General features: G+C 39.8%; 1 protein-coding gene and 1 pseudogene across 20 annotated transcripts in view; one reads left to right on the top strand and one right to left on the bottom strand.

Annotated features, from left to right (window-relative positions):
- Positions 1 to 20,594, top strand: part of EPB41L2 (erythrocyte membrane protein band 4.1 like 2) — a 221,547-nt gene that overhangs the window by 31,402 nt on the left and 169,551 nt on the right. The window lies entirely within an intron of this gene.
- On the bottom strand, positions 20,398 to 20,518 carry LOC112863040 (U4 spliceosomal RNA; annotated as a pseudogene).

The following is a 20,594-nucleotide window of genomic DNA, read 5'->3' as shown; positions in this document are numbered from 1 at the left end:
TTTATGGGGGTACCCAGAGTAATTTGGCCACTCACAAATGCAGCAAGACTTTTATAGGACATGTGGAGAATTGGGAACACAGGGAATAAAGATATGACAAATTCAGATTATTTGGGGGTGAGAAACGTTGCTTCAAATAATTATTATTTATAAAATTTCAGTCACTTGATTAAGTATGTTTGGGGAGTAATAATGAAGAGAAAAATATATGTGTAATTTTTTGTATACCTGTAGTAGGTAATGTACTCTGGATAATGTTCCACGAAACTGGTATAATTTGGTGCATGATTTAGATTATCTAGTGTATGATTTAGATACTACATAACCTTTTCTTCTGATTATGGAGACATAAAAACTGTTGTCTGAGGGCTATATCAGTGAGAGACATGTACTTTAGTGTAGTGTCTTATTGTTCAAAGTACCATATCAAATTTAACAGTTTCATCATATGTTTATAGTTAACCTTTTCCCTTTTAAAATAATAAATCCGTTAGAGTCTACTTTTTGTATAGGCTAGTATGTACTGAGCATCAGATAATGGGATATTTTTATTTCATTGCTGTATCTTCCGGAGAGCAAAATCGTCACACCGAGGGATGACCCAGTCCGTTATTGACAAGTAGCACAGGACTAGGTAGTCTCCGAAGGGGAAATAAGTTTTGTACACAGAGCAGAAAACCACTTTGCCCATGTGGCAGAGGACTCCTTTAGCTTATACTTTTCCAAGGGGCCTAATAATTATTTTTCCCCTCTGTGGAAATAGTAAAACAGATATTAATTCTTTGAAGGTGTCAGTAATTCCAGTGTTCTAGAGTAGTTGGTGATTAGTAGTTGTGATTTGCTATCATCTCTTTGTTCAAAGCAGTAATGAAGGACAAATCTTTGTGAATTGTGTTAACTTTTAAACTCCAATATCTAATTTATAAAAACATATTGGCAAACTGGTTTTCTGTTATCTGTTACCATTTTTTGGTCAGATCTTTTGAAATTATTTTTGCAGTAAGCAAATAAGCATACTACATGGTTGATGTTTGAATTTTGCTTAGGCACTTATGATAGAAGTTCTGGTACAGAATTTTCACTTTGCTTTCCTTGGAAATATTTCAAGTCCTGGCAGTTTGGGATGAACTATTTAAAATTGGATATCAGCAGAAATTTGAATTGACCTTTGAATATTGCAAGACTCTTGGAAACATGAATAGATACTTTCTAGAGAATTTTTTAAAGCTTATTTATTTATTTTTGAGAGAGAGAGAATACGTGTGCATGTGAGCAGGGGAGGGGCAGAAAGGGGGGTGAGTGAGAGAGAGAGAGAGAGAGAGAGAGAGAGAGAGAGAGAATCCCAAGCAGGCTGCATGCTGTCAGCACAGACCCTGACATGGGCCTCAGTCCCACAAACTGTGAGATCATGACCTGAACCGAAATTAACAGTTGCTTAACCAACTGAGCCACCCAGACACCCCAAGAATTCTTTTTTAATTTTGTGGGGGAAATTGAACTCATGTTCATCATTAAATCTCTAATTCCTAGCATAGGAACTCAGTACATTTTTGTCAAAGGCAGGGCAGGGGCTTAATAAACTGAAGGTATCCCAGTTGGGGAACCATCTTAAGGCAGTGCTGGCTTTAAACACATATTTACCCAGGAAATTACATGCACACAGCTTTGTAAACTATTGTTATGAAAAGTCATCACAGTTTGTTTTTTTTCTTTTACATGTTTTCCTGGTGCAATGCAGAAAGGGTTGATCACTATATGGTATGAAAATTGAATAAGGATGAAAGGTCTCCAGAGCTTATCCATTTATTTAAAAAAGATGAACAAGCTGCTCTCCTTTAGTGAAGTGTTATCTTGCGATAAACATTGGGACGAGAACTTAAATCACATAAGCATTTCATTTTTGCTGACGTAATGTCATTATGAACTCTTCGGAGCGATGCCAGTCCCGTTGCTGTGACGTTTGGCTCATGGAGCCACTATTAATCATTGGCTGTGTTCACCACTGGCCCTGTATCTTTTTGGCAAGCACTTGCGTCTCTGCAGGTTTGTGAGGTAATGGGTAATAATTGTTTGACTTGCTAGGCTACAGCCTGCCGTGACTCAATCTGCTATGTCCCAGGGGGAGTTGTAGCAGTTATGTTGGGGCCTGGAAACACTCTTCCCTGTGGAAAGGAAGCGTATTTGCTTTATTGTCAGCTTTTGCTGTATTAAAATACCTACTTGGATGGGAGTCTAGATTATAGGCCTTGCTGTTTTGATTAAGTACACTTCAGATTAAAGGAATCAGTTACATCTAATGGTGCTGCCTTGCAGAAAGAAGAGAATTTCAAACCCAACGCTGTTTACAGACAAGAAGTTGAACTTTTTACTGTTTGGTTTTCATCGGGTGCTTTCCATTTATTGGGAAAACATGTATTTTTCCTGTACTTTGTCTAGCCCCATACCCAGTATGTACTTGGAATGAGGGATAGAAAAGTGGTAAGAATTCTTGTATTTGAGCTTTTATAATGTTAGACAATGAGCTAAGTAGGTAAAACAATGACAGAGTAATTTTAAGACCAGTGATGTGTATTATTGAGGTACCTGGAAGAGTTTATAGTAAGGAACGAAGTTTGGAAGAATTGATGAATTAGATTGGAAAAGGGGGTGGGGACAGCTAAATGGAGGGGATACGGCCATCAGTGCCAAGACTTGACTGCAGACTGGCTAGAGGACCAGGCAGAGGGCCTTCCCGACAAACTGGAGGAGTTGAAATCCGATTTGAAAGAGACGACAAGGGAGCCATTGTAGCTGGTAAGTGATGGCAAAATGAAAATAACATTTTATTTTATTTTATTTTATTTTATTTTATTTTATTTTATTTTTAAAATTTTTTTTTCAATGTTTATTTATTTTTGGGACAGAGAGAGACAGAGCATGAACGGGGGAGGGGCAGAGAGAGAGGGAGACACAGAATCAGAAACAGGCTCCAGGCTCTGAGCCATCAGCCCAGAGCCCGGCGCGGGGCTCGAACTCCCGGACCGCGAGATCGTGACCTGGCTGAAGTCGGACGCTTAACCGACTGCGCCACCCAGGCGCCCCGAAAATAACATTTTAAAAGGTGGATAGGATTTGGCAGAGATGTGCAGGATGATGTGGGAGAGAGGCCTCAATTGGCATTGTACTCCAGGAGAGACAAGTTAGTGACACACTTTGGCTTCCTCACAGTATGACATTTATGTTGTTTGATTCACTTGAGCCCAGAGTTTGAACCTGTCTGCCTTACAGACACAGATTCGATTTGTCACGTCAGTATCCTGCGACTAATGGGGCTTGGGGGAGCCAAATATTGCCCTTCCTCCTCCCCCACCAAGCAAGAAAACCAAAAATCAAACCCAACTCTCATAGACAAATGAATAACGAACCTTTAAAAGACATGGGCGAGTCCAAATGGGTAGAGTGCAATTTATTAACCTACAGTGGGAAATATAGTGGGCAAGAGGGATATTCACATCATCCTGTCTCGTCTTGCTTGTTGGCCACCTGGCTCACTGTCAGGAAGTGAGTTGTGAGAGTGGGTTCAGAACTCGAAGGTTGGTTATAATGCTTCAGAGAAGGTTTGTGGGTAACTCTCTGCTATGTTATGAATCGGTTATCAGCCTGTAGCTGGGCTTGGTGCTTTGTGTGTTCATACAGCATCGACAAAATGGACCCAGTCCCCGCCCTCATGCATCCTCACAAGAAGGCTCTTCTTGAAGGGACTAGTATGTGGGTCAGCCTGACCACATACTCTCTCCCTCTGAATGTCTCCTCATTGCTGGCCACTCTCAAAATTGACAAACTTTTCTTAAGTCATTTTACTAATTTCAGATCTCATGCCTCAAGTCTTAGTGACCCAGGGGCCATTTGGTATCTTCTAGGTGATTTTGCACAGCATTGCTTTGATGCACTTTGTAATGATTTTTTGATGTTATTAGAGGATAATCTTATATTTAGGTTTCCTTTTGCCCTTATGAACGGCATAGAGTTTGAAATAGACCAAGATTGCTAGCAGGGAGGAAAACCAGGAGGGCAGCTCAGGGGTTTGGCTTCTACTCACAGTGACTTTCTGGTTTTCAGCTTGCTTTGCTGCTTGTACAGTATTTCTTTTTTCTTTTTTTTTACATTTTATTTATTTATTTTGAGAGAGAAAGAGAGAGAGCGAGAGAGAGAGAGAGAATGAGCAAGGGAGGGGCAGAGAGACAGAGAGAATCCCACTGTCAGTGTGGAGCCTGATGTGGGGCTTGAACTCACAAACCGTGAGATCATGACCTGAGCCGAAATCAAGAGTCGGATGCTTAACTGACGGAGCCACCCAGGCGCCCTGCTTGTATAGTATTTCTATACCTTAAGGGACTACTGTGGGAATAAAGACAAAGCAATGAATCTACCAACCTTTGCAAAGAACAGGTGATAGATTCTAGTTAGGACAAATGGGGTGAAGGATAAGAAGGAGTTAGAGGCAACTTGGAAGCAAAAGCCCAAGGGAAAGTTGGTATTGTGGGGAGATGATTGATCCAAGAGGAGATAAATACAGGCCAGGGATTTGATACTGTGACTTTGGTGATTGATTAAGGGCAGAAATGTACATTTGGACAGTCTATATTAAGATTAATGGCTGGCTGGTCTTGAACAAGTCTGTTTAAAAAAAGTGAAATAATTCATGCTTTAAGTTACTTAGGATGTTGGTTTAATGATTAATAATAGAATAGCTAACATTGTGGTATTACCCTAAATACTTTTGTATGCACGATCTCATTTAATCTTCAAAACAAATTAGGAATTAGATACCCCTGTCCCTAGCATATAGGAGAGGAAGTAGGCTGAGAGTGGCGCCCAAGATAGCATACTTACCAAAGGCGGAGTTAGGACTGAGCTTACACTCCTAACTACTACGGTGGCATTGCCTCTCAATTAGATAATTTATAGAAAAGCAATAAAAAAGCATATGGCTTGCGGCGCCTGGGTGGCTCAGTTGGTTAAGCATTGACTCTTGATTTTGAGAGAAATTGAGCCCCACTTTGGGCTCTGCCCTGACAGCACAGAGCCTGCTTGGGATTTTTTCTCTCCCTCTCCCTATCTGCTCCCTCCCTCCCCACTCACATTCTCTCTGTCTCTCTCAAAATAAAATAAACTTAAAAAAAAAAAAAAAGCATATGGCTTAAAAAACAAAAACAAAAATTCGAAGTAAGCAGAGTAGATAGAATGAGGCCTCCAGTGGGAATGGAAATGGGCTGGACTGTTTTGGAATGATACCCAGAGAGAAGGAGGAGTAGAGGGGAAGTGGACTAGGATCAGAAGAAGGATGGCTTTGAATCCAAATAGAGGTGTGTTAAGGAAGAGGTTTGTTATTGCTAAAACATCAGCCGAGAATATAAGTAGAGGATGGGAACTGAAAATCCTACAGACTGGCTCTTCACTTTTCCTCAGGTATACCACTTCCTCAGAGAGGCCCTGAGATTGGTTGGGATGAGACAGTATATAGAGCTGTGAGTATCCAGTGCTCAGTGTAATTTCTAGTGCTTACTAGGCACTTGACATCTGCTAATAAAAGAATGGTAGCTGGAGCCTTTCGGGGTATAAATAAGACACGGTAGTCCCTGCCCTCAGACACTGCTCATTCTCATTGGGGATCTTGATTGTTCAGAGAGAAATTGTCCTGTGCTAGTGAGTAGCTCTCATAGTTGCCATGAGTGCTTTGACTCGGGGTGCTACTTATTCACCATCTGTCACATGTCATTCTATGACAGAAATGGGAACCTCGTGAGCAGGGGACGTTTAGTAGTGCCTTAGCCTCTTCCTTGGCCTGGATGTGAGACCTTTGTTAATGAACACCCCTCCTTCCTGCTGCTCTGCTTTCTCATTTCCCAGTAATCTCAACCATAAACCCTATACTCCAATGATACCAAATTACAGATTACTCATTTTCCTCATGACGCCATATTGTTCTGTGGCTTGGGCTCCTGTATCTGTTATTCCCTGTGCCTGTTTTTCCTTGTCCTCACCTGTCAAACTTCTACCGACCTTCCAAACTGAATTGGAAAAGTGGGCATCCTAGTGAAGTTTCCTGGCACTGCTCTCCCCCCTTCCTCAGTGATTCTGTCTATGTTGTAGACCTCTCGGATTGCTTTGTAATTATGTGTTTGCATCTCTAACGGTGACTGGGAGTGCTTCGAGAATGAGGGCCATGTCCTACCTTCCTCCTTTTTCCTCAGTTTAGCCCAATGCCTGAGTCATAGGGAGAGTTCAATAAATAGATCCTGAATGAGTTAAATAATAATGGCTGACTGCCACTTATAAACTGGCAGCTTTCTCCAATATTTGTTTTTATAAAGGTTTATTTATTTGATATGAAAAGGAAGTTAAATACTCCTGTAGACATAGAGTTCTTTTCAGGAAAGGGAAGTTTGTATTTGTAACCACTGAAAATTTGGGCTCACTAGAGATTAGGTGGAACTAATTTTAGAGGGAAAATGAAAGACAACAGGAAAAGAAATACATAGTAAAGTTGTTTACATCCTTCAAATGATTTTTGGGTCATTGTGATTGTGTAAACATTTAGGGCAGTAGTAGGTAAAATTATAAAATCTTTCAGGTAATTACATATAGGTATTAAAATAGCAGTATATCATTTATTAATGTGGAAGGATTGCTTTTGTCATTCTTTCATTTTAGGAAACTTTTTGTATAAAAATTTTTATCTATAGCATAGTTTTCTAGGATGTAACATTTTCATTTCCTTCTAACTTGTTTGAGATTAAGCCCTTTTCAACTCATTTATAAATTTCAGCAACTATGTGTCCTTGCCAAACGTTTGTAGGTAATGGGAATAGAATGACTTACAAAACAGACAGTAATTCCTATTTTCATGGGAATCATGTTCTAGAATCAAATCTGATATGATGTCACAAGAATTTTATCCATAGCCATATTTGATTACTTAATATCTGTGATATCCACAAGAGGTTGGTTTTACAAGATCCAATTTTTAACAGATTTTTAAAAGGCTTCTATATTATATTATTTATAACTGGAAGAAAATACCCCCTAGGAACAATGGCTGATAACAGTGATTACACTGTTCTTATAATGGCAGCTAACACAGATTGCTCACCTGTACAGGTACTGTAATATAACTAGAACGTTTCAATTTATTTAAAGCACACACTCAGTTTACGAGATTGGTGCTATCAATGATTTTTATTTTGAAAATGAGGAAACTGAGGAAAGGAGATTCAATCACTTGAGCGGCAGCTAACTGGTTGAGCCAGGCTTTGAACGCAAGCATGTTAGCAATTTATGAAGATAAATAAAGCAATTAAGAGATTGTTCCCTTTGATGAGAGACCATGGATATTTGAATATAAAGCAGATGGAGAATTATCTATAGGAGACAGTAAAAAGCATGGAGCATTTAGGTGGTGCATCGTGTAGTGATGAGGATCACTCCTGGAGCCACAATGCCGGGATTTGTCACTTAGCGGTTGTGTGCCTTACTTTCATCATCCATGAAATGAGAACAAGAATAATGCCTATTTTATAGTGTTCTTGTAAGGATTAAATTAGTATCAGCAAGAACTGTTAGAAGAATGCCTCGTGCATGGGAAGTGTTTAGGAAGTATTAGCTGATGATCTTACTATTTTTGTTACCATTACTTTTCCTTTTTCTTTTTAGAGAGGATTCCCTGTTTCCTGAGGTTTGGCTTGTTTTTTCTTTTTTAGAAAACAATGTTGCCATGTAGTTGGGTGTATACCTTCCTTAGTTTTCTAATTAATTTTTCCGTTTTGTATCAGAAAAATTTGGTGTTTTTGGTCAGGGTTTTGCTCAAGAGGGCATTGGAATGCGGTTCTTCGAGTCTATGTAGGGTTTTAAAATATTTTTCAGTAATTCTTGTTTGCTATAGTTTCTTTCTTTCTTTCTTTTTTTTTTTTTTTTTTTAATGTTTGTATATTTTTGAGAGAGTGAGAGCGTAAGCAGGGGAGCGGCAGAGAGAGAGGGAGACACAGAATTTGAAGCAGGCTCCAGGCTCTGAGCTGTCAGCACAGAGCCTGATGTGGGGCGCGAACTCATGGACTGTGAGATCATGTCCCGAGCCGAAGTTGGATGTTTAACCGACTGAGCCACCCAGGCGCCCTGTTTGCCATAGTTTCTAACAGATAGAACCACCAGCATATTACATAGAAGTCCTCTAATCTTGAGATGATCCTTGCTGAAATGGTACTCTTCTGGGTGAGTTGCTGTGGCAGGATTCCAACACTCACTATAAACCACGTGAAGTGATGAGAAAGGGAACAAGAGTGAGATTCAGAACGGTTCCCAGAGCATGAGCAGCACAGTGAGTGAAGAGCTGAGGGTTGTGGGAAATCCCATCAGTAAACTGAGGAACTTCGACTGTAAACATCAGTGATGGGCTGTATGACTTGGAGCCTGAATTGCTGATTGGCATCTCTCACCAAACATACTGTAGATATTTAGCATAGAAAACCAATTCATTGGTCTTTTTACTGTCATTTCATTCAATTATGGTTAACTCCAGTGTTGGTAGCATCTTGGAATGTGGGTAAGTAATAGAAAGGGAGAGGAAACCACTTTGGGTCAAGGAGAATATAGAAGCTGGAATTACAGATTATTTTAGAACATAGTAGCAAGGAGAACACTACATAGCAAAACTTGAGAGAGGCTGCAGGAGCTGTAATCAGACATTCATAACTTTATTTTATTTATTTATTTTTTAAAAGTGAACTCTACCCTCAACGTATGGGGCTCAAACTCACGACTCAACATCATGCTGTACCGACTGAGCCAGCCAGGTGCTGGCTGACATTCATACCTGACATTCATAGTTTTAAATTACTGTCACATTAAATAAAAAAAAATGGAAATGAACATTATATTTAAGACAATAGAAAGAGAACCAAGAATAAGCCCCAGTAAATAAGGAAGAGAGAGTCAATGACATGAACAAAAATTGGAAGAGAAAAAAATATAAATGAAATCTAAGAGCTAATGGTGTGTTGTGGGGAGGAAGGATAGGGAAGTCACTCAGTACAGGAAAACCTTTAGCTATTTTAGCTACTGAAAAAAGAATGAGAGAAAACTTTTATACTCTTAGACTAGAAGACATTATAAAGATATACCTCTGTAATAATTTAGAAATTAACCAATAAAATAGAAACATTCCCAGGAAAATATAAACGTTTTCCTCCAGAAGACATAGAAAATCTTTGAAGTTAATAATCATAAAAAATATTTTAAAATATGAGTTACTGGGCCTCAACTATAGGAAAGTATTTTCATACCACCACGTAACAAAAATTTTCTTACTTTTCCAGAATGTAGTATTAAAGCATTCTTTTTAAAAGTTGAAGGCCGGGTGCCTGGGTGGCTCAATTGGTTGAGCATCCGACTTCAGCTCTGGTCATGATCTCATGGTTCGTGGGTTTGAACCCCACATTGGGATCTGTTTTGACTGTGCGGAGGCTGCTTCAGATTCTCTCTCTCCCTCTCTGTCTTCCCTCCCCTGTCCTCAAAAATAAGTGAACATTTAAAAAAAAAAAGTTGAAGGCCCACATAACCGTGATAATAAATACTGATCAGAATAGTGGGGAAAAAAAGAAAAGAAAGTTACAGGCTAATGTTGCTCATAAATATATAGTAGGACCCAGTAGCATTTCGAGAATGCTGAAATAGGGGCTCCTGGGTGGCTCAGTCAGTTGGGTATCTGGCTCTTGATTTCAGCTTAGGTCATGATCTCACAGTTAGTGAGTTTGAGCCACGTCCAGCTACGTACTGACAGTGCGGGGTCTGCTTGGTATTCTCTCTCTCTCTCTCTCTCTCTCTCTGTCTCTCTCTCTGTCTCTCTCTCTGTCTCTCTCTCTCTGTCTCTCTTTCTCTCTCTCTCTCTCTCTCTCTCTGCCCCTCCCCTGCTTGCACGTGCTCACTCTCTCTCAACGTAAATAAATAAACTTAAAAAAAATGAATGCCGGAATCATACACCATTTCCGATTCCTTTAATAGATTTTATCTAAAATTCATATGCAAATGAACATGTGTTCAAGAATAGCGAAAATAATTTTGAAGAAGAACAAGTTGGGAAGACTTGCCCTACCACACATATCAAAGTTATTAAACCTGCTGTGGCAAGTATAGATAATTAAGCCAGTGATCCTGATATAAACCAATATAAGCACAGAAACTTGATATAAACCAAAATAAGAAAACTTGTTAGATTATAGAAGTGGTGGTCTAAATCAGTAGGGAAAGGTGAACTATATTAAAGAAGCAAGGTCTGTACATCTATTGATTGTCCATATGGGGCAGGGGGGGAGTGAAATTTCATTTCCTGCTTCATACCATACACAAACATTCATTATTGATGCGTTATACGGTTAAAGGCATAAAGCCAGTCTTTAACATTTTTAGGTGAAAATATGAGCATTGTTGGGGAATAGGGAACACAGAAAATGCAAATTATAAAGAAAAAGATTGAGAAAATTTGACTCTATTAAAATAAACTTCCATACAAGAAAATATATTACTTTGGAAAGACAAGGCTCAGATTGGTGGAATACGTAATACATGTTTGTAAGACGTTGTTAGTTGCCTTCCTTTCTTTACTAACACAACCTTAATTTTGTGTCCATTTAAATAAATGGCTATCTCCTTTGATGTCCTTCAGAGGTCATCAGTGGCAGGCAATGAGAGGTAAGCTAAGAATTTCCGGAAGAGCTTTGCTGTCTGAATATGGGGTCTGGTCTTTATTTTTCCTGTTTTGCCCCCTGCCTGGATGTGGGTATCCTGTTTAGAGCTGCAGTAGCTTTGTTGCAACCAATAAGTTGAAGCTACATGTTCAAGATGGCAGGGCAGGAAGTTCCGTCATGATATTCTTGACTAGCTGCATCAGTTACAGATCACCTACTTCCATACTTACGTGGGAAAAATTACTTTGGTCTGTTCTAGCCATTGTAGGTGGGTTTTCAGGTAGGATTACTGGCAATAGCCTGTATCCTACAAGAATTAAAATCTAGGTTATATGAACAACTCCTGTAAATCAATAAGAAAGACAACCTAATAGAAAAATTGAGGATAATTGTAGGCAATTCACAGAGCTGGAAACCCAAATGGCCATTAAGCATATGAATCTCATTAATAGTTAGGAAATGTGATCCATAACCATCAGAATATGAATCTAAAAGTATCAAGTGTTGAGGAAGATGTAGAGAAGTTGTTTTTATTCACTTTTGGTGAGAATATAAATTGGTGCAATTATCTTGGAGAACCTTTTGGCAATATCAGGTAAAATCGACCATCCCTCACTAGCCAGCATTCCACTAGATATGTGTGTACTCTAGAGACTCCTGCACCTTTCTAGGGAGACGTGGAAGCTGTGGTCGTTGAGATATTTTAATAGCAAAATAGTGGAAACACTCTATTCTTCAATTGGGAAAAAGAAAGTTTATTTTATGATGGAGTACTGCATAGGAGTTAAAAACATACATATATGAACTATATAGAGCTATGTATATGAGCCTAGTTGTGAAAAAACTTTATCTTGAACTAAAAATGCAGAAGACTATGAGTGTAGGGATAATATTTATATAAAATATGCAAGCAATATTGTAGCTATGCAAAACAATGTCATCACCTATAGCCACTGAGAGAGATGTGCACCTTGGCAAATATTTCTACTCATGAGTGAGTTTTCCAGGAGCCTAAAAATTGATTTTTAAAATCCAGCCAATGTTAGTTCATTGCCCGTTTTATTCCTGACAGAGTCTTATTTACTCTTATTACTCTACCAGGGGTGCCTGGGTAGCTCAGTTGATTAAGCATCTGGCTTCGGCTCAGGTCATGATCTCATGATTTGTGGGTTCAAGCCCTGCATTGGGCCGTGAACTGACAGCTCAGAGCCTGGAGCCTGCTTCAGATGCTGTGTCTCCCTCTCTCTCTGCTCCTCCCCAACTCATGCTCTGTCTCTCTCTGTCTCTTAAAAATAAATAAACGTTAAAACCAGAGCTGTTCCTTGAGCAGTGGTATAATATTAAGTTTTTAAAGCACCTACTCATGTATATTTTCATTTAATTATTCTAATTACTTTCTGAGGTAATTGAATGCAGGAGTTTTATTCTTATTTAAATTAAGTGGCAGTAATTGGACTTTCTGATTTCTAGTTCTTTTACTAGTAGTTTTATGGTTTTTTCCCAACATTTTAATGTATAGGTATATTTGATTTATACAGTGATACACAGTACAGTTGTAGTGGTAATGTGAGTGATCCAATGGTGAGTCTTTTTTGTTTGTTTATTGAGTAAATGACTTAGTCATTTCTTGCCTTATTTGATTTGCAGGGATGGGGTGGAGGGGAGTGAATGCAGTTCTTAAACCTTATTACGCACAAGATTCATCCAATGAATTTACAACAAACATTTTCTGATCACCACCCCACCTCTGCCTCATAATTCTGCCTTTTCTCTTTCTGTCCATTACTAGATTGGTTTATTAAGGTCTGTGACCTTGTCTTGTTCATTTTGGTATTCTCCAGAGTGAACAAGCAGTCTGATGGTGGTGATGGTGATGGTGCCGGGGTGTGGGTGTGGGTGTATGAAGAACTTTCCAGAAGTGACTATCTGAACAAAACTAGTACCATATTGTGGATAGAGAAGACTACGAAGGATTTTAATACCCCAAAGTTAGATGTGTGCTGAAATTGGTTTTCTGTTAAACTCTTAATAAACATTATTTTCAAACGTTCTTTTCACTAGCAAGATTATTTAAAGGCCTGATTCTGAAATTCCAGGGAAGGAGAAGGATCTTACTGGAAAAGATGTAACAGAAAATAAAAGTACAGAAGAATCACATTATTTCACATAAGTATGCTAAGACAGCTTGGAAGTTAACAGTTTTCTTCTTAGAGAAGTTGTTCTCCAGCACAAGCTACTGCGAATTGTTCAGCCCATTGGCAGCAACTCAGAAAACTGTCCTTTTCACCCTTTCCAGCGCACGGATATGGATGATTCATAGCTGGAAGCCATCTTCAAGAAACTACTGGCTTTATTGAAGCCAAATGTGTCAAGGTTTTCGTTTAGACACATGAAGGGCCCTCTTTAAAGTAAACCACACAGAGATGCTTCGAAACCAAAAACTGACAAACAAAACACTCTTAACACATTTATTGTGTGTAAATACAGATGCAAACATAACCTATTTGATAATAAATACATCTGTGTCTTGTGTGCTCTTTCTAACTCTGTCAGCTGAGTGCTTTTTTTTTTTTAATATAATAACTGCACAATAAATACTGCTTGACTGAGGGTGAGATGAGAACTGACAGAAATCAGTGCCTGATTCTCCATTTCCCATTTCTTTTGCCATTTGGAAAAGTCCGATTCTATTTTAAGGTGGGTTTTCTAATGTGTGAGAAATTTCAGAATGTAACAGTAGTAAAGAGATCCCTTAGTTGCCTATTTAGCTCAAATCTGAAGGAAATTTTCCCAGGCTGATTTTTTTTTTTTTTTTTTTTTTTTCTTTCTAACATGGGCCAGAAAACTCATGTGTTTGAACTTGAGTGCTTTGACTTCTCATGCCAGACCTCTGGATAACCTTGGGGCAGCTGTTCTTTTGTTGCTGTTTACTTACTCGAAAGTAAGTCGTGTGAAGATGTGGACAGTTAACTCAGGAGAGGCTTTTTTTTGTTCCTCTGGTGCCTGTCTTCCAGGCTGTTTCATGCTGGTGTTAAGCAGCCCATGACACTACTCATACCCACATGGTAAATCTTATACAAGGAGGCTGTTTCTTCCTGCTCCTTCCAAAGATACTTTCTCATAAATACCAACAATTATGTGTACTTTGAAGATGCTGATAAGCTGATAAACAATAATGTGAAATCTCTTTGATATCCTGTTTTGCTTATGGAGATGAAAGATGGTTTGGTATAAGTTAATGCAAGCAAGGAGCGAACGAAAGCATGTTTGCAATTAGCACTCGCTCTGTGTGCAGTTAATCTATTTAAATTGGGAAGATTACCTAACATAACAAGATGTGCCTTTTTGTACTTAGATACAGGCAAGCCAGGTCTCTTACCTACTAGATACGTAAGAAATTTCCTTTGAATTTTTAATTTGTATTCCTTGGTTTGCCTTCCAGATTTTTTCCTCTGTATAATCTATAGGATTTATTTTGCTAGAAGAATCCAGTGTATCTTTGAAAAGCAGTTCTGAATTTGAACGTATTTTATTTATTTTTTTATTTTTTTAATGTTTATTTTTGAGAGAGAGAGCATGCGAGCAAGAGCGTGAGCCAGCAGGGGAGGGGCAGAGGGAGAGGGAGACACAGAACCTGAAACAGGCTCCAGGCTCTGAGCTGTCAGCACAGAACTGGACACGGGGCTTGAACTCATGAACCGTGAGATCATGACCTGAGCCAAAGTTGGACGCTTAACCAACTGAGCCACCCAGGCGCCCCTGAACTTGAACATTTTTTAAATTAATGTTAATGTTGGACTCTGAAAGATATTCTTTTGATTATCTTTTATGAAATCAAAGTAGTGGGTGTGTATAATTGAATCCAGTTTCCTTTGCTTATCATTTTTGTCTCTGTGGTTTTTTGGGATAGTTTCTGATATTGTACCTTTTTGGAGAGGTGGCCTTTGTGTCATATTGGAACTTATTTGAGGTTACAGTCAGTTTTGGAGGCAGTAAATGTTCCCTGGAAAATCCTGGGCTGATTTTCTTTTTCACTCTGTGAATTATGAGCTTAGCTCATTAGACTGAATTTTGGCATTTGACTCTCCCAGAGCAGGGTGGTATCCAGCTTTATTTTGTGAGTAACTACAGATGCTTCTTGCCATTATTTGTTGTTGTTGTTGTTATTGTTATAATAAATGTCCTGTCTGTGAAATTTTAGGCCAAATGGGATAAAAGGAATCCTGGCTTTCAAAGATTCTTCTTTAATTTTGCATTCAGAAGACAATTGCTGCTTTACTTTTACAAGCTAAATGTGACAGCTGTTGAGTCATTTCCTACCCCCTGCCCTTACCTCCGCTTCCATATTTGCAGGAGAAAACTATACATTGATTTGTATGCCTTAATAAAAAGCTGAGAGGAGCTTCCACTTCATCTGTGTGGCTCGCTTACATACCTTTATGTGATCCTTAAGATGGTGGAAAAATCCCAGATTCAGAGGGAAGATTTGAGGTTATTATTTTATTTTAAATCAAAAGGCAGATGTACCTTTTTTAGCCTGCTTCTTCTTCGAAACATGGCAAGTTGAGAATAGTGGGAAGCCAAGGGCAATTAAGCGCAGGAAATGGCTTCACGTGTTACCTATTGCATCCTGGACGATTTGGATGAAACAGAAACAGCTGAGATGCCAAACGCCCTATCAATTTCAGATGCCGGTGTCAAGTGTGGTGGAGCACGGTTTATGAGCTCATTTCATCAAGAGCTTTGCCTACAGGTCCTTGGTGACTGGCGTTCAGTTTTCTTCACAAAAATGCAAACTATTCGGGGCCCTTTGGTTTTGCTAAACGGGAAATGGTGTGCATTTGGCCCCATAAAGCAAGTAGCCTTGAGAGATGGGCCTGACTCGAAATTGACTACATTTTTGTGGGAGAACGGGTGAAAAGGGCAGTTTCCTGTGCTGCTGCCAAAAGGTCTGAACAATTTGTAGTAGCTTGTGGCTAGAAAACAACTTCTGTGAGGCAAAAACAGCAACTTCAGAGTGACTCCGGGTACATGTGAGAAAATGCTCTTCTTTCCTACCTGATTGCTAGGCTTTGTAGAAAATTTATACAGTGAATCTCAAAACTCGGGTGCTTTAAGCTGCTTTTTTGGTGAATTTGGATAAAAACTTGGGGAAATATACTCGGAGTTAGCACAAGTGGTGCATAATGTGGTACTTAAAAAAAGGGGGGCAACCTTTGCATATTTTTTGTTAACCATGGGCTAGAATGGTAATCCATTTTTCTCCTGCCTTAAAAAAGTGCTGGTAAATCTTGACATGTAGTGTGTGTAGTTTTACAGGAATGTGTTTTTGTTTTTGGGTTTTTTTTTAGTTGACTTTTTTTTTTAGAAGTGTGTGTTCTTAGTTCACTTGGGCAGTGTGACACATATGCTCAAAATATGTACATGAAACTACTTGTAATTGCCACACTGGTAGAACTTACAGCTTATGGGCACCACGCTAATATCCTTACACTGGTTAAGCCGTTTAGCTCTCTGGATGAGAGAAACAGCTTAGGGTGTTGTAGCTAGAAAGTGGTTGGAGCCTGTCAGATCTGGAGTCTGGTCTGTGTTCCTAATTATTTCAAAATTGGTACTATTTGAGATACTCATTTTGTAGAATTAGTCTGTTAAAATCCCTCCCCGCCCCCCACACCATAGAGTGGGCTTGGATATGTGGAATGAAGATAGACTTGTTTGATTCGCTTTAATATTTTCACTATCTTTTTTTCAAGCACAGCTTCCATCACACCTGTACTAATTGTTGCTTAAATGTTTCAGACTTGGAACATTTTTGGCCTGAGTTTTGATCTTTCTCTTCTGTTGGGGATATCTATTAGCTTTTAACTTTTTTTTCTATTTAGTTTTTAATTTTCTTAAAAAAAATTATTTTTTTTTAAATTTTTTTTTCAACGTTTATTTATTTTTGGGACAGAGAGAGACAGAGCATGAACGGGGGAGGGGCAGAGAGAGAGGGAGACACAGAATCGGAAACAGGCTCCAGGCTCCGAGCCATCAGCCCAGAGCCCAACGCGGGGCTCGAACTCACGGACCGCGAGATCGTGACCTGGCTGAAGTTGGACGCTTAACCGACTGCGCCACCCAGGCGCCCCCAAAAAAATTATTTTAGAGATAGCAAGTGCGAGAGAGGAGCAGCAGGAGAAAAAGAGAATCTTAAGTGCAGAGCCGAGATGGGGCTCAATCGTGTGACCCTGGGATCATGATCTGAGACGAAATCAAAAGTTGGACTATTAACCGACTGAGCCACCCAGGTGCCCCTCTACTAGCTTTTTATTGAGATACAGACAATAGCTGGTTAAGACCTACCCTTTTTCCTAATATTTTGCCCTGTTTGTCAGTATCACTTTCTTCTTTATTGTACATTTAACAAATATCCTGATTTGGCTCAGAATCTAGTGTAGTTGTTTACAACTGGGGTGGGGGTGGGTAGGTGATTTTTGTCCTCAGAGGGACATTTAGCAATGTCTGGAGACCTTTGTGATGGCCGTGACTTGGGGGTGTGCTGCTGACATCTATTGTGTTGAGACTAGGCTTGCTGCTAAACATCTTGCTATACACAAGGATAGCTCCTTACAACAAAGAATTACCTGGTGGGGCGCCTGTGTGGCTCAGTCGGTTAAGCGTCCAACTTCGGCTCAGGTCATCTCGCGGCTGGTGGGTTCCAGCCCCGCGTCGGGCTCTGCGCTGACAGCTCAGAGCCTGGAGCCTGCTTCGGATCCTGTGTCTCCCTCTCTCTGAGTCCCTCCCCCACTCGTGTTCTGGCTCTCTCTCGCTCTCTCAAAAATAAATAAACATTAAAAAAAAAAAAATTACCTGGCCCAAGTGTCCATCCTGCAGAAGGTTGAAAACCTTGATGTAGCTAACAGAGGGCACAGACCAAATCTAATTAGAAACCGTTTTTGTCTTCGTGAGATTTTTTTCATAGCAAAACAACTTGATGGTAAATGGGCAAGTTTTCATTTTCTATTCTAGAGGTGGAGGAAGACGACCTCCATCTGTCTGCTCACCCAGCCCTAAGCCAAATAACAAAGTTGACCTTATGCTGGAGTGCTTTTCAGCTGCTTCCTACCCCTCTTCATCCCTATCCTGACGTAGAAGAGATCATGCCTTTTTTTTTTTTTTTTTTTTTTTTGGCGATCACACCTTTAAAATATTATCTTCCCTTATCTTAGTCACGATTAATTTACTGCCTGTTACCAATGATACGTGAACTGCCTTGGTTTGGGGCTGAGAGAAACAAAAGCCTAAAAGGGATACCCACCAAAGTTCTGACTGTGATCTGTGATGAAGGTCCTAGTCTGCCTCTTACAATTATATTGAGGACCAGAATATGCCCTTGTGAGTGGTAAATGCTGAAAGTTGAAAGGAGCAACTTGTGGTGATCTCCTGATACTGTCGAAAGTGCTTGGGATTCCCTAACTCTCTTTGCCCCCTTGATCCTTCAGAGATGACTCCAGTTCTACCTCACTCCATTCTCTGCTCTTTATTTATGTATTTTTTTCAGATTGCTTTATGTAGGTATCTCTTAGAGTGAATTTGTTATCGTTGTCTTCCTCCCTACGCCCCTTTCTAGGTTATGACGTCCTAGCACAGTGCAGGGGTACATAGTTGTTGCTCTTTCCCTAAGTGTTGAATGACTGAATGGTGGAGGAGGAGAAGCAAACACCTTAGCAATTTTTTTTTTTTTTTTTTTTTTTTAAGTAGACCCCACGCTTAGTGTGGAGTCCCAACGCAGCACTCAAGATCATGACCCTGACATCAAGACCTGAGCTGAAATCAAGGGTTGGACACCCAACCAGTTGAGCCACCTAGGTGCCCTCAACACCTTCGCAGTCAAACTAAATGGCTTAGTCGGGTAAGGGTCCAACTCTTGATTTCAGCTCAGGGCATATCTCCTGGCTTGTGAGATCGAGCCCCACGTCATGCTCTGCAGGTCCACGTGGTGTTTGTGTCTTTTACCTGAGGTTCCTTCAAGCTCGGTTATCTTCTTGGCTCTGCACGTTCTGGAATATAATCTGCCTATTTGCGGCGATGTGATTTCAGTCTAGATTTCTCAACTGTGTCATGTGTGTTCCCCTCCCTCTAGGAAGAACTGTGCTTTAAAGTGATGGGAATGACCCGGGCAGCACTCCTATCTCACACATGAAATTCTGGGCTTGACCTTTTATTGCCTCCTCGGGAAGATCTGCTTCCTTAGCTTTACTTCTATTCAAGGGCCTCATTTTACTCTTTTTTTTTTTTTTTTTTTTTAAACTGCATTAGTATCATCATTAGTGGCCTGAGGTAGAGTAAATAGCAATTCTATAATGTGTGTATTTTGTTTTTCTGTTGAATTACATGAAAGCGTTTATTAGACATTTTGATCCAAAATAGAGATAATTATGGGAAAAGCTTTCTTTCAGCAGAAGGCCCACTAACAGGGCATCAGTGCTTATCACTGTGATCATGCCATTGGACTTGTCCCTTGCAAATTGAACATGCTTCATTGCACAGGTGTTTGCATGGCTGAGCAAATTGTATTTGGACAATAAACTGTTATGCCTGTCAGTGATTAGAGAGGTGGGACGGCACATGGACTACTTTGTTAAGAGAATTAAAGAGAATATTAGCAAACATTTTTGTAAAAGAAAAGAAAACAAGAACACTTTGAGAATAAACACACTTTTATTCTTTAATGGTTCAGTGCTCTTAAATATACTAGAAGTCAGCCTTGTACTGGAAAGGTGTTTTTTTTGTTGTTTTTTAATCTAGTAACTTTTATTTATATCTTTGAGATTGTTAAACAGTACCAGGTTTTCCTTATTGGAAGACAGCTGTAGTTGGATTATGGATGCAGCCATAGGAAAATCCAATTTCCAATGTCCTATAGTTTTAGTCTGTAGTTTTGTTTTGTTTTTGCTTTTTGCACAGGTGTGAAATCTGTGTTCAGGAGCGTGGGAGTGTAGAATGATGAGGGGACTGTCATAAGATCTCTGGAGATATCTGAGTCCAGTTAAAGTATGTGGCTGGGAATTTGAGAAAAGTTCTCAAAGCTATTTTTCTTTTGCTGCACCGGTGCCAAGTAAGTAAGGCCAGAGTTATATGGAACATGGGAACATGGTGGAGAGAGGAGCTGGGGGTCAAGGGTATAATGGTGGCCCATGGGAGCCAAGCTGTTGAAGGAGGGTAATGAAGACTTGGGTAGTGACAGGGGCAGGCTGCTCAGGTCAAAGAATTGTTGGAGTTGGGGTAGAAGAAGGATTGAGCTAGAAAGATGGAAGATAATCAGAGGTCAAGATGCAGGAATTCGAGATAATGATAGGATTCTGCTTCTAGGGCAGGATTTTTCAAGAAATCATTTTAGAAGGCTATGACTGGTATTTAGAATATGAAAAAGAATCAACCTGAGACTCAGGGTCTTATCTAACCTGTGTGGAATTTTTTTTTTAAGTTTTTTCTTTTTAACGTTTATTTATTATTGAGAGAGACAGAGCATGAGCAGGTGAGGGGCAGACAGAGGGGGAAACAAAGAATCCGAAGCAGGCTCCAGGCTCCTAGCTGTCAGCACAGAGCCCGATGCGGAGCTCGAACCCAGGAACTGTGAGATCATGACCTGAGCCGAAGTTGGATGCTTAACCGACTTAACCACCCAGGCGCCCCTAACCTGTGCATAATTTTTACGTGAATTAAAGAGTTTTCCCTTCTTGGGAAAAGTTTTCAATTAGTAATAATCGTGTCTCAGATCAGCTTCAAGGGCCATGATACTGCCCCTGCACAAAGCTTCCCCTTTGGAAGAGGGGGGAGTGGGAGGAAAGAGGTGCCCTTTTTTGTGGTTGAGGAAATCCACTGGTAGAGAGA

Source organism: Puma concolor, chromosome B2, assembly GCF_028749965.1.
Source record: "Puma concolor isolate L17-30 chromosome B2, mPumCon1.1.hap2, whole genome shotgun sequence".
Classification (NCBI taxonomy): Eukaryota; Metazoa; Chordata; class Mammalia; order Carnivora; family Felidae; genus Puma; species Puma concolor.
Note: the sequence above shows the minus strand (reverse complement) of the source record. Positions and strands in the feature narration are given on the sequence as shown.